At 48.3% G+C, this 13,120-nt stretch overlaps 1 protein-coding gene and 1 long non-coding RNA gene across 3 annotated transcripts in view; one reads left to right on the forward strand and one right to left on the reverse strand.

Annotated features, from left to right (window-relative positions):
- wwox (WW domain containing oxidoreductase) overlaps positions 1 to 13,120 on the reverse strand; it is a 1,140,899-nt gene that overhangs the window by 316,653 nt on the left and 811,126 nt on the right. The gene's annotated exons all lie outside the window — the stretch shown is intronic.
- Positions 1 to 13,120, forward strand: part of LOC140430384 (uncharacterized) — a 119,575-nt gene that overhangs the window by 72,811 nt on the left and 33,644 nt on the right. The window lies entirely within an intron of this gene.

A 13,120-nucleotide genomic window follows, 5' to 3' on the forward strand; every position in this document is an offset into this window, starting at 1 on the left:
ATCTCGAGATCCCCCCCCCCCCCATACAGGGGTCATTGAGGCCCCACACCTCTCCTAATAAGGACAGGGCACCCCTGGGCCTAATCCCCAGCATGGGCAAAATGCTACCCAGGCACATTGGCATTGCCAGCCTGACACCCTGAGGCAGTGCCCCTGACAGGCTGGCAGTGCCACCTGGCTGCCCAGGTAGCATTGCAGGTGCCAGGATACCACCCTGCCCAGAACCCAGCCACCCAGGGACTCCCGATCCCCTGGAAGACCCCTGCAAGTGCCGTTCCGCCTGGTTCCCGTTCGTTGAGACCAGTGCTAAACGGTACTCACCAGGGGTGTCAGCTGGGAATTAGATCCCAACGCCTTGGATAGATCCACCGAGTGCATATTAAAGTGAGACTAGCTGCTCGCTTTAATGTGCAAATTTGTCAAATACGGATCCTGGATTGCAACATCCCGTTAGATCTCACGAGACCTGGCGGGCCAGGTAAATCTCGTGAGAAACCGGCCAAGTCGCGCGCCGTGTCTGTGCAGCCATTAGATCGCGCCCACTGTCATTGCTAATTTTCTGCAGAGTAAGCTCCCACAATCAGCACCATGAAAATGACCAGATTACTAATTTTTGGTGACGCTGATTGCAGGATAAATATTGGTCCAGGCCACTGGTGAGAACCTCTCTCACGATTTACTCGCTATCCCGGGCCAGCCTTCAAACCCACGCAGAGGGCAGTAGAGCAGAGCTGCTGATTGGCTGTTGCGGGGGAAATTTGCATACCTCTGTTGTGGTCACCCTAACTGAAAGTGTACCTGAGCAAGAGACCCCAGCTGTTCAAGTGAAGACAAGCATCCAGCAGAGGGCAGTAGAGTGGAGCTGCTGATTGGCTGTTGCAGGGCAAATTTGCATACCTCCGTTGTGGTCACCCTAACTTGAAGGTGGTTTGTGGAGGAGCTGTTGTCAAATGACACTTAAACCCGAAACACTTCTTCAGTGTTTCCCTCCCTACCCCCCTCCTCTAACCAAAAAAAAACCAACCGCTGTAAAGATCAAGAGGAAGGCTCGAGGTAGAAGTAGAAAGCAGTTGAACCGTGAAGGGAAGGTCGTGTCTCACTAACTTGATAGAGTTTTTTGAGGAGGTCACTAAGATGATTGATGCAGGTAGGGCAGTGGATGTTGTCTATATGGACTTCAGTGGGGCCTTTGACAAGGTCCCTCATGGTAGACTAGTACAAAAGGTGAAGTCACACGGGATCAGGGGTGAGCTGGCAAGGTGGATACAGAACTGGCTAGGCCATAGAAGGCAGAGAGTAGCAATGGAAGGATGCTTTTCTAATTGGAGGGCTGTGACCAGTGGTGTTCCACAGGGATCAGTGCTGGGACTTTTGCTCTTTGTAGTATATATAAATGATTTGGAGGAAAATGTAACTGGTCTGATTAGTAAGTTTGCAGACGACACAAAGGTTGGTGGAATTGCGGATAACGATGAGGACTGTCAGAGGATACAGCAGGATTTAGATTGTTTGGAGACTTGGGCGGAGAGATGGCAGATGGAGTTTACTCCGGACAAATGTGAGGTAATGCATTTTGGAAGGTTTAATGGTAGGGAATATACAGTGAATGGTAGAACCCTCAAGAGTATTGAAAGTCAAAGAGATCTAGGAGTACAAGTCCACAGGTCATTGAAAGGGGCAACACAGGTGGAGAAGGTAGTCAAGAAGGCATACGGCATGCTTGCCTTCATTGGCCTGTTTCCATGCTGTAAACTTCTATGATTCTATGTTGCAGCTGTATAGAACCTTAGTTAGGCCACACTTGGAGTATAGTGTTCAATTCTGGTCGCAACACTACCAGAAGGATGTGGAGGCTTTAGAGAGGGTGCAGAAGAGATTTACCAGAATGTTGCCTGGTATGGAGGGCATTAGCTATGAGGAGCGGTTGAATAAACTCGGTTTGTTCTCACTGGAACGAAGGAGGTTGAGGGGAGACCTGATAGAGGTATAGAAAATTATGAGGGGCATAGACAGAGTGGATAGTCAGAGGCTTTTCCCCAGGGTAGAGGGTTCAATTACTAGGGGGCATAGGTTTAAGGTGAGAGGGGCACGGTTTAGAGTAGATGTACGAGGCAAGTTTTTTACGCAGAGGGTAGTGTGTGCCTGGAACTCGCTACCGGAGGAGGTGGTGGAAGCAGGGACGATAGTAACATTTAAGGGGCATCTTGACAAATACATGAATAGGATGGGAATAGAGGGATACGGACCCAGGAAGTGTAGAAGATTGTAGTTTAGTCGGGCAGCATGGCCGGCACGGGCTTGGAGGGACGAAGGGCCTGTTCCTGTGCTGTACATTTCTTTGTTCTTTGTTGTTCTTTGTCACAGCCTGCAGGTCAGGGATTGGCTGGTGACTGGTAAGTAGTTTTATTTTCCCTCAGGTGTTATCGTGCGGGCCGCAGAGGTTGCTGAGTGAGTGCTTGCTGAAAAGGGGAGTGAATAACAGGTAAGCTCTTTCTTTTTTTATCTAGAGGGGATGGCAGGGAAGGTAGTGCAATGTTCCTCCTGCAGAATGTTTGAGGTGAGGGACGCCGTCAGTGTCCCTGCTGATTTCATCTGTGGGAAGTGCACCCATCTCCAGCTCCTCAGAAACCACGTTAGGGAACTGAAGCTGGAGCTGGATGAACTTCGGATCATTCGGGAGGCAGAGGTGGTCATAGATAGAAGCTTCAGGGATGTAGTTACTCCGAAGAATAAAGATAGATAGGTGAGGATAAGAGGGGCTGGGAGGAGGCAGTCAGTACAGGGATCCCCTGTGGTCTTTCCCCTTAGTAACAAGTATACCGCTTTGGATACTGTTGGGGGGGGGGGGACTTACCAGGGGTAAGCCATGGGGTACAGGTCTCTGGCACAGAGTCTGTCCCTGTTTCTCAGAAGGGAAGGGGGGAGAGGAGGAGAGCATTAGTCATTGGAGACTCCATAGTTAGGGGGATAGATAGGAGATTCTGTGGGAACGAGAAAGACTCGTGGTTGGTGTGTTGCCTCCCAGGTGCCAGGGTGCGTGATGTCTCGGATCGTGTTTTCGGGATCCTTAAGGGGGCGGGGGAGCAGCCCCAAGTCATGGTCCACATACCTACCAACGACATAGGTAGGAAAAGGGATAGGGATGTAAGGCAGGAATTCAGGGAGCTAGGGTGGAAACTTAGATCTAGGACAAACAGAGTTATTATCTCTGGGTGTTACCCGTGCCACATGATAGCGAGACGAGGAATATGGAGAGAGAGGAGTTGAACACGTGGCTACAGGGATGGTGCAGGAGGGAGGGTTTCAGATTTCTGGATAATTGGTGCTCATTCTGGGGTCGGTGGGACCTCTACAAACGTGATGGTCTACATCTGGACCAGAGGAGTACCAATATCCTGGGGGGGGGAAATTTGCTAATGCTCTTCGGGAGGGTTTAAACTAGTTCAGCAGGGGCTTGGGAACCTGAATTGTAGCTCCAGTATACAGGAGGTTGAGAGTAGTGAGGTCATGAGTAAGGTTTCAAATTTGCAGGAGTGTACCGGCAGGCAGGAAGGTGGTTTAAAGTGTGTCTTCAATGCCAGGAGCATCCGGAATAAGGTGGGTGAACTTGCAGCATGGGTTGGTACCTGGGACTTCGATGTTGTGGCCATTTCGGAGACATGGATAGAGCAGGGACAGGAATGGTTGTTGCAGGTGCCTGGGTTTAGATATTTCAGTAAGCTCAGGGAAGGTGGTGAAAGAGGGGGAGGGGTGGCATTGTTAGTCAAGGACAGTATTACGGTGGCAGTAAGGACGTTTGATGATAACTCGTCTACTGAGGGAGTATGGGCTGAGGTTATAAACAGGAAAGGAGAGATCATCCTGTTAGGTGTTTTCTATAGGCCTCCGAAAAGTTCCAGAGATGTAGAGGAAAGGATTGCAAAGATGATTCTGGAGAGGAGCGAAAGCAACAGGGTAGTTGTTATGGGGGACTTTAACTTTCCAAATATTGACTGGAAACGCTATAGTCCGAGTACTTTAGATTGGTCCATTTTTGTCCAATGTGTGCAGGAGGGTTTCCTGACACAGTATGTAGATAGGCCGAGAGGTGAGGCCATATTGGATTTGGTACTGGGTAATGAACCAGGACAGGTGTTAGATTTGGAGGTAGGTGAGCATTTTGGTGAGAGTGACCACAATTCGATTACGTTTACTTTAGTGATGGAACGGGATAGGTATATGCCGCAGGGCAAGAGTTATATCTGGGGGAGAGGCAATTATGATGCGATGAGGCAAGACTTAGGATGCATCGGAAAACTGCAGGGGATGGGCACAATGGAAATGTGGAGCTTGTTCAAGGAACAGCTACTGCGTGTCCTTGATAAGTATGTACCTGTCAGGCAGGGAGGAAGTGGTCGAGCAAGGGAACCGTGGTTTACTAAAGCAGTCGAAACACTTGTTAAGAGGAAGAAGGAGGCTTATGTAAATATGAGACATGAAGGTTCAGTTAGGACGTTCGAGAGTTACAAGTTAGCTAGGAAGGACCTAAAGAGAGAGCTAAGAAGAGCCAGGAGGGGACATGAGAAGTCTTTGGCAGGTAGGATCAAGGATAACCCTAAAGCTTTATATAGATGTGTCAAGAATAAAAGAATGACTAGGGTAAGAGTAGGGCCAGTCAAGCACAGTTGTGCTTGGAGTCCGAGGAGATAGGAGAGGTGCTAAATGAATATTTTTCGTCAGTATTCACACAGGAAAAAGACAATGTTGTCGAGGAGAATGCTGAGATTCAGGCTACTAGACTAGAAGGGCTTGAGGTTCATAAGGAGGAGGTGTTAGCAATTCTGGAAAGTGTGAAAATAGATATATCCCCTGGGCCGGATGGAATTTATCCTCGGTTTCTCTGGGAAGCTAGGGAGGAGATTGCTGAGCCTTTGGCTTTGATCTTTAAGTCATCTTTGTCTACAGGAATAGTGCCAGAAGACTGGAGTTTCGCAAATGTTGTCCCCTTGTTCAAGAAGGGGAGTAGAGACAACCCCGGTAACTATAGACCAGTGAGCCTTACTTCTGTTGTGGGCAAAATCTTGGAAAGGTTTATAAGAGATAGGGTGTATAATCATCTGAAAAGGAATAATTTGATTAGAGATAGTCAGCACGGTTTTGTGAAGGGTAGGTCGTGCCTCACAAACCTTATTGAGTTCTTTGAGAAGGTGACCAAACAGGTGGGTGAGGGTAAAGCAGTTGATGTGGTGTATATGGATTTCAGTAAAGCGTTTGATAAGGTTCCCCACGCTAGGCTACTGCAGAAAATACGGAGGCATGGGATTCAGGGAGATTTAGCAGTTTAGATCAGTAATTGGCTAGCTGGAAGAAGACAAAGGGTGGTGGTTGATGGGAAATGTACAGACTAGAGTCCAGTTACTAGTGGTGTACCACAAGCATCTGTTTTGGGGCCATTCCTGTTTGTCATTTATATAAATGACCTGGAGGAGGGCGTAGAAGGATGGGTGAGTAAATTTGCCGATGACACTAAAGTCGGTGGAGTTGTGGACAGTGCGGAAGGATGTTACAAGTTACAGACGGACATAGGGCTGAGAGGTGGCAAATGGAGTTTAATGCAGAAAAGTGTGAGATGATTCATTTTGGAAGGAATAACAGGAAGACAGAGTACTGGGCTAATGGTAAGATTCTTGGCAATGTGGATGAGCAGAGAGATCTCGGTGTCCATGTACATAGATCCCTGAAAGTTGCCACCTAGGTTGAGAGGGTTGTTAAGAAGGCGTATGGTGTGTTAGCTTTTATTGGTAGAGGGATTGAGTTTCGGAGCTATGAGGTCATGTTGCAGCTGTACAAAACTCTGCTGCGGCCGCATTTGGAGTATTGCGTGCAATTCTGGTCGCCGCATTATAGGAAGGATGTGGAAGCATTGGAAAGGGTGCAGAGGAGATTTACCAGAATATTGCCTGGTATGGAGGGAAGATCTTATGAGGAAAGGCTGAGGGACTTGAGGCTGTTTTCGTTAGAGAGAAGAAGGTTAAGAGGTGACTTCATTGAGGCATACAAGATGATCAGAGTATTGGATAGGGTGGACAGTGAGAGCCTTTTTCCTCGGATGGTGATGTCTAGCACGAGGGGGCATAGTTTTAAATTGAGGGGAGATAGATATAAGACAGATGTCAGAGGTAGGTTCTTTACTCAGAGAGTAGTAAGGGCGTGGAATGCACTGCCTGCAACAGTAGTGGACTCGTCAACACTAAGGGCATTCAAATGGTAATTGGATAGATATATGGACGATAAGGGAATAGTGTAGATGGGCTTTTGAGTGGTTTCACAGGTCGCGCAACATCGAGGGCCTAAGAGCCTGTACTGCGCTGTGATGTTCTATGTTCACCCAGCCACGGGGAGAAAGTGCAAACTCCACACAGTCTCCCGAGGCCGGAATTGAACCCGGGTCCCTGGTGCCGTGAGGCAGTAGTGCTAACCACTGTGCCACCATGCCGCCCAAAAGAGTGAGTTTAGGGCGAGATTTTATTTTTGTTGTTTTCCCTCCTTTTATGCAATAATGCCATGAATATGGTATCGATCCACTGCTTGAAATAACAGTAAGGGGAGCTAGAGATGTGTGGCATATCCTGGGGGCGATTCTCCAAGCCCCGCACCGGAGAATCAGAGCAACCGCGCCACGGTGCCCCGACACCGGCGTGCGATACTCCGAGGTGCGGAGAATCGGCGCCGCTTGCGCCAGCGTGTTTGGCACGGCGCCGGCCGCAGGAATCGCCGGGGCCGCCGATTCTCCGGCCCGGATGAGCTGAGCTGCCGCTCCGACACGACAGAGTCCCGCCGGCGCCGTTCACCCCTGGTCGCTGCCGGCGGGAACTCTGCGGGAACACTCGGGGGGGGGGGGGGGGGGGGGGCGGCCTGTGGAGATAGAAGGGGGGGCTCCTTCACCAGCGGGGGGGGGGGGCCTCCGATGGGGTCTGGCCCGTGATCGGGGCCCAGCGATCAGCGGGCCGGCCTCTCCCCCACCCCGGGACTACTTACCGGCGCGGCCGGCCCCTGACCACCACCCCCATGTTGGGTCGGGGCCGGCGCACGTAAGAAGTTCCCAGCGCATGCGCAGGATGGCGCGGCCCAACTTCGCATGCGCAGGATTGAGCTGGTCCGATGCTGCGCCCCCGCAAATCGTGCCACGCCCCTGCCAGCCCCACGGAGGCCCCAGAATAGGGGTCTGGGAACGGACGCCGACGTAAAACACTCCGGTTTTTACTCTGGCGTCGGCACTTAGACTCCCGTTGGGAGAATCCCGCCCCCTGTGTTCTATTTTAGGAGTCCTTGCCTGACCCCCCAATGATGCACCTGATATTGGCACATGGAGAACTGCAAGCATGAACTCCTGTCCCATTAACCCAGAGTACCGTATGTTAGTAGCAAAGTGCAATGTGATGAACGGTTAGTGAGCAAAGTCGAACCATTGTTATGGTTGTGACAGAATTCCATAAAGGATAGTGACCTATGAAAGAGATGCATGAAGCACCTGGGTACACACACAACCATATGGTAATGTCATCTCTACCCTCAGGGGACTGACAGTACAATTACAGCCTTATTAGGCAAAAATTACATGCTATGATTTCTTCTTTCATGTATACACAGTGTGAAATTAAGTAGCATTTTAAGGTTAATCAATAGCTTGCAATTATATACCGTGGATCAGGTTTGATGAAAAATGTGAACAGGATAGATTAGTGGATCATTCCAATTAACTAACTGGAGCAATTTTTTAGTCAACAGGACAGAGCTAATGCCTATCTTCCAGTCTCAGATGAGCTTGCCCTTGCAATTTCTTTCACTCTCCGTGTTCTTCATGCAAGAGAGATTGCTGAGTTGACAGGGAACAGAAAGGTCCATCTGGCCCATCGTACCTGCTCCTTCCACGACGCATTCACAATCAGTCCCATCATGTTTTCCACCCAATTTATTTAATCTCCTGAGAAAAGTTTCCAGTGACGTCTCCCAAAAGTAAATCAATTAAAACTAACCTGACCTCGGCCAGCTGCCAGCCTCGAGATGGCGTTCGTCCTCGCAGGTCAGGAATTATCAGCTACCCACCCTCACCCTGGTCCAGTTATCCATATGACACTGAGTCTCGCTCCCAAAACGACAATTCAATTTGCTATTTAATTGAAGATGAGAGGCACAATATCACCAATAAGTAACCAGACCAGTAAGTAGTTTAGTGAGGTGGGCTCGTTGCCACAGCTGAAGTTAATTTACCAACACCAAGACATCATCATAGACAGGAGACATATGTTTGTCAAAGATTCTGTTTCAAATCTCAGGAATGCCAGCCTGCACTCCAAGCTTAATCAGCCTCCCTATTCAGTATGTATATTCCTTTTGGGCTTTTTCTCACTGGGAACCACATTTTACTGCTCAGGAATTTGTGCAGCCCCAAACTGAGAGTGGTAGGCGGGACTGCCCCATCTGAGTCACCGCTCGACAGTCGCCAATGCTGCCTCAGAACCCGTGGCCCCAAATAAACATCCGGCGACCCCATCGGGGGTTGCGACCCATGGCTTAGGAGTACCTACTCCATTCACTTCAGACATTACGGGCTGGATTTTTCCAGTGACATGGTTCCTGTGGCCAAGCCGCCATTTCTGACAGGACAGGGTGGCCTTCGCAGGGCAGCATGTGTCTGCCCTCACACCTATGCAGGTAAAGACGGTTCCTGGGTTTGCCTGGAACGTTAGCCTGCGGCCAGTCCCTTGTGGCGTGGTGAACTGGATTCTACCATTAACCGTTAACTAACAGAACATTGGACAAGTTCAGCACTCACACATATCAGCAAGAATTCCAACACAAAGACTGCCCCACTGCAACAAACTCCATAAAATCCAAACATAGTACCATAAACGAGCAAATGGTAAAGTTGTTAAACAACAAGATGCCTTATTGGTGGTATCCAGACGTCACATATTGGAATTACAGGATGACGGTAAAATCAAGCATGTCAGGCACCATTGACAATAATCCTCCTGCCTCTGGCTAGCACACTATAAGTGGAACACCGAGGCATTATAAAAATGTGAACTGTTGTTGTTGAAATACCTGCATTTGACAACAAAGAAATGCCACAGGGAGAAACAAAACCTTAGACTGAACAGTCAAACAACAACAAGCACATCCACTCGAGGTCAGTTACAAAAGATGCCAGTTGAAGCACAAGGCACAATATTGTATCGGCCAATGTATCCAGTGACACCCAAATGGGGGAACTGCATGCTGCACTTAATCCACTGCACTTCACACAGTAACCTTGATGCCTCCAGTATGATAATACGTTTAAAGGGGCACAATGTAAACATTATTGATTCAGCAGCTTATTGTGTTTTATTTCTCAGTCTAAAACTCCCGAGCATTAAACCTTTTACAGGAGTATTAGTTCTCAAAGACCCACAAGCTGAATGGGATGTGAGGAATTTTGAGACAAGTCTACAACGTTTGATTTGAATTTAAAGAATTTCCGCTAACTTCGCAAAATCTACCAAAGGCTGCATAGATTGCAAACTGGATTGCACCCCCATCCCAGTGCAATGCACCGTCTTTCTTTGACTAAGTTGAGCTATTCACTGTAAACTTAGTGGTGCGTGCATCGTCAAAGGGGGTTAATGCACTGCTTCTCCGGAAATAACAACAAACGGCACTGGCAGTGTTTGTGAAGACGTATGTTACTTAGAGCAAATATCTTGTTAGGCAAAGTAGGCATCGGTGAGGAGAATGGCCATGTCAGAAAGATAAATGAGAGAAGAAAATAGGGGAGGCCAGCAACATATTATTTTCAGCAGGCCCCTCTCTCCATATTTCTACAGAGTTGATAATCAACTTGAGAGTGGATAGTAGTGGCGCATCTTATACATTCTGCAGTTCAACCATCCATATATATCCATTACTAATAAATAGTCTCTGCTAATTCTACATGTTTTCAATTAACCTGCCATAGACCCCAGCACTGTAAAAGCATGTGTACACGTTCAGTTTTCTTGATGCAGCCACAATTATTCAAACAATAAGATTTCAAAAACCAAATCTGCGTCATAATTGTGTTATAATGGCGGTGACGAAAATGCGAATGGGGTGGTTTCACGCTCATTGAGCCTCACTTGGTGGCTCCTGATCGAGGCGTTGATAATCCAGGATCAGACTCCTTTTTCCCAAAGGGAGCAAGATACTCTCTCCCATATCTCATTGTGGGGCGGGGTAGGCTAAACTGTCAAAGTGGCTGGACATTAAACATTGACTGAATCAAGCGATGGTACGTCGCTGGGGAGGGATGTTCAGGAGGAGGGGGCAGCATTTTAAGGTGCTGTTGAAAGATGTACAAGAAAGGGGAGGGAGAGATAAATAAAATTCGCCTTTTAGTGGATTAACTGAAGACATACCGATGACGAGACTGTTGGAAGATATATTTTGCCATCTTAAAGTCGTGATAACAAGCAGTAATAAATTAATATGCACCTGTATCAACATCATTTATTTATGGCGATACCAATCATAGCTGGATATTAAGCAGACATCACAAAGGTGGAATTTTTTAACCCAGCACGGAGATAGAGTACTAGGCAGGTTTCTGCAGCTTGGCTCATTGTATCTTTACAACTTTATCTTTCTCAGGAGCACAGATGCAGTGTATTCGTGGCCTGTTTCTTTTTAGCTGCTATTAAGGGTTACAGTTGTTTACACCACTTACAGAGATAAGGGGTGGGATTCTCTGAAATGGAGGCAGAGTGTCTGCGCCGTCGTGAACGCCGTCGTGTTTCACGATGGCGAGAAACGGGCGCGGGCATTACCGATTTTGGCCCCCACAGAGGGCCAGCACAGCACTGGAGCAGTTCACGCTGCTTCAGCCTCCCTTCCCGACGCCAATTGGCCGCCGCGCCAACCCGCGCATGCGCGGGGGACTTCCTCAACGCGCCGGCCCCGACGCAACATGGCCGGCTGCGTAACAAAAAAGGGCTGGGGCTGGAGAAGCTGGCCCGCCAATTGGTGGGCCCTGACCGCGGGCCAGACCCCATCGGAGGCCCCCCCCGGTGAAGGAGCGTCCTCCCCGCCCCCCCCCCCCCCTTGCCGGCACAGGCTGCCCCCGACCCTGCGCACAGAGTTCCCACCGGCTGCGAGCAGGTGTGGACGGCGGCGGCGGGTCTCTGCCGTTTCCGCTCAGCCCATCTCCGCGGAGAATCGGTGCCGGCGTCGGGGCGGCGTGGCGCGATTGGGCCAATTCCCCGGCCCGGTGCGGGGCTCCGAGAATCCCGCTCAGAATGCCTCTTCAAGCAGTCTGCATGTATTCATTATACAACTGCAGGCTTTTGAACCACTGGATCAAATTGTAACACTAAAAGACCTTTGATTCTACATTTTAACAGCTAAATTAATAAAAGGATATGCACGCTTGCTACCTTTTACAGGATATAATTGAGGGAATAGAAGGGGAAACAGGCAGGGATTTCCAAACACTGAAAAAGGAGCCAGACGGTGTTGCTTACAATGGTAAACAATGAAATATTCTGGGATTCAGTTTATGGAGGATGCATCCAAGTCTTTTGTGCAACAGCAGGTCAAGTATGTATATTTTGGGCTCCTACTCCGAGGAGATTTCCACAGTTCTGTTTTTCACCAACGACGGTTTAATCAAAGAAAGTGAGCAATGTGGACAGATAAATGGGAACATGTTAATTCACTAACTCACGATTGATAAACGCATTCACAAGTGGATTAATTCCCTAGTGACGAAGCCACAATGGATCTGTGCTGCCTGTTATTCAATATGTATCATTAAAAAAAATTTTTAGAGTGCCCAATTCATTTTTTCCAATTAAGGGGCAATTTAGTGTGGCCAATCCACCTACCCTGCACATCTTTGGGTTGTGGGGACGAAACCTACGCAAACACGAGGAGAATGTGCAAACTCCACACGGACAGTGACCCAGAGCCGGGATGAAACTTGGGACCTCGGCGCCGTGAGCCAGCAATGCTGATCATTGCGCCACCGTGCTGCCCAATATGTATCATTTTTAGCTATTTTTTCTCAGGTCAATTAAATCTATTAATTTTAATATCAACAAATGTAGACTTTGGCATGATCTAAACTACTTTACAACTGAATTAAAATTTTAAAAATCAACAAAAACCATTGTTCCATAACTAAGCAAGCTTGCGATCTAAGGGAACTGCACCACAATTCCCACTTTTTAGATTTCATTTACACCATCAGATGAACGTATTTCGTCATACGCATGGAAAATCTATCCAGATTATCATAATTTTAGAAATCCAGTAGTTGGAGGGACTACAACAGGCCTCAGCATCCCTGGGCTATGGAGGAAGGGAAGGAAAGAAGACAGGTAAACTGTTCTATTGACCTTTGAAGAGAGGCATGTGAACACTGGGGCCAGGCCCTCTCTTTACAACAATACCCATCAACCACAACTCCCGCACCCTGCCCCCATCACTGGTGACACTGAAACTGCCGTGCAAATGATGGAATTAGAATCATAGAATCATGGAATCATAGAATTTACAGTGCAGAAGGAGGCCATTCAGCCCATCGGTTCTACACCGGCCCTTCGAAAGAGCAACCCCCCCCCCCCCCAAGCCCACACCTCCACCCTATCCCCGTAACCCCACCTGACTGGGGAGTTGTTGGTGCCCTACTGAACCGAACCTTCAGTAAGAATCAGCAACTGAGGATGGCCCAAAGCTAGAGAAAAGAACCAGAAAAAGAACTGTGCTTGCACATTGCCTTGGCACTGTCCCTCTCTGTTGGAGAACATCACGTGGTAAACGGCGGTAACACAGGAATCTTCCCTGCTTGGAAAGTGGCAAACGTGACAAGGTGCGTATTCTATATTCTTTGGGAAAAGCAAATGTCTTTCAGTCCTGAATGGGTTAAGAACACTGTTACTTACATATGTTCAATGGAAAGACCACACATCTTCGGTCAATGCTCGTCAGTAACGCGAGCTGATCTGATCTCTGCCCAACTCCTGACGAGCATGTGAATCAAACAGAATGGATCATAATTTCTAGAAATTAAGCCCTTCAAATAAGGTGGCAGGGGGGGATGGAAATAAGTCATGAATTTTAT

Source organism: Scyliorhinus torazame, chromosome 10, assembly GCF_047496885.1.
Source record: "Scyliorhinus torazame isolate Kashiwa2021f chromosome 10, sScyTor2.1, whole genome shotgun sequence".
Taxonomy (NCBI): Eukaryota; Metazoa; Chordata; class Chondrichthyes; order Carcharhiniformes; family Scyliorhinidae; genus Scyliorhinus; species Scyliorhinus torazame.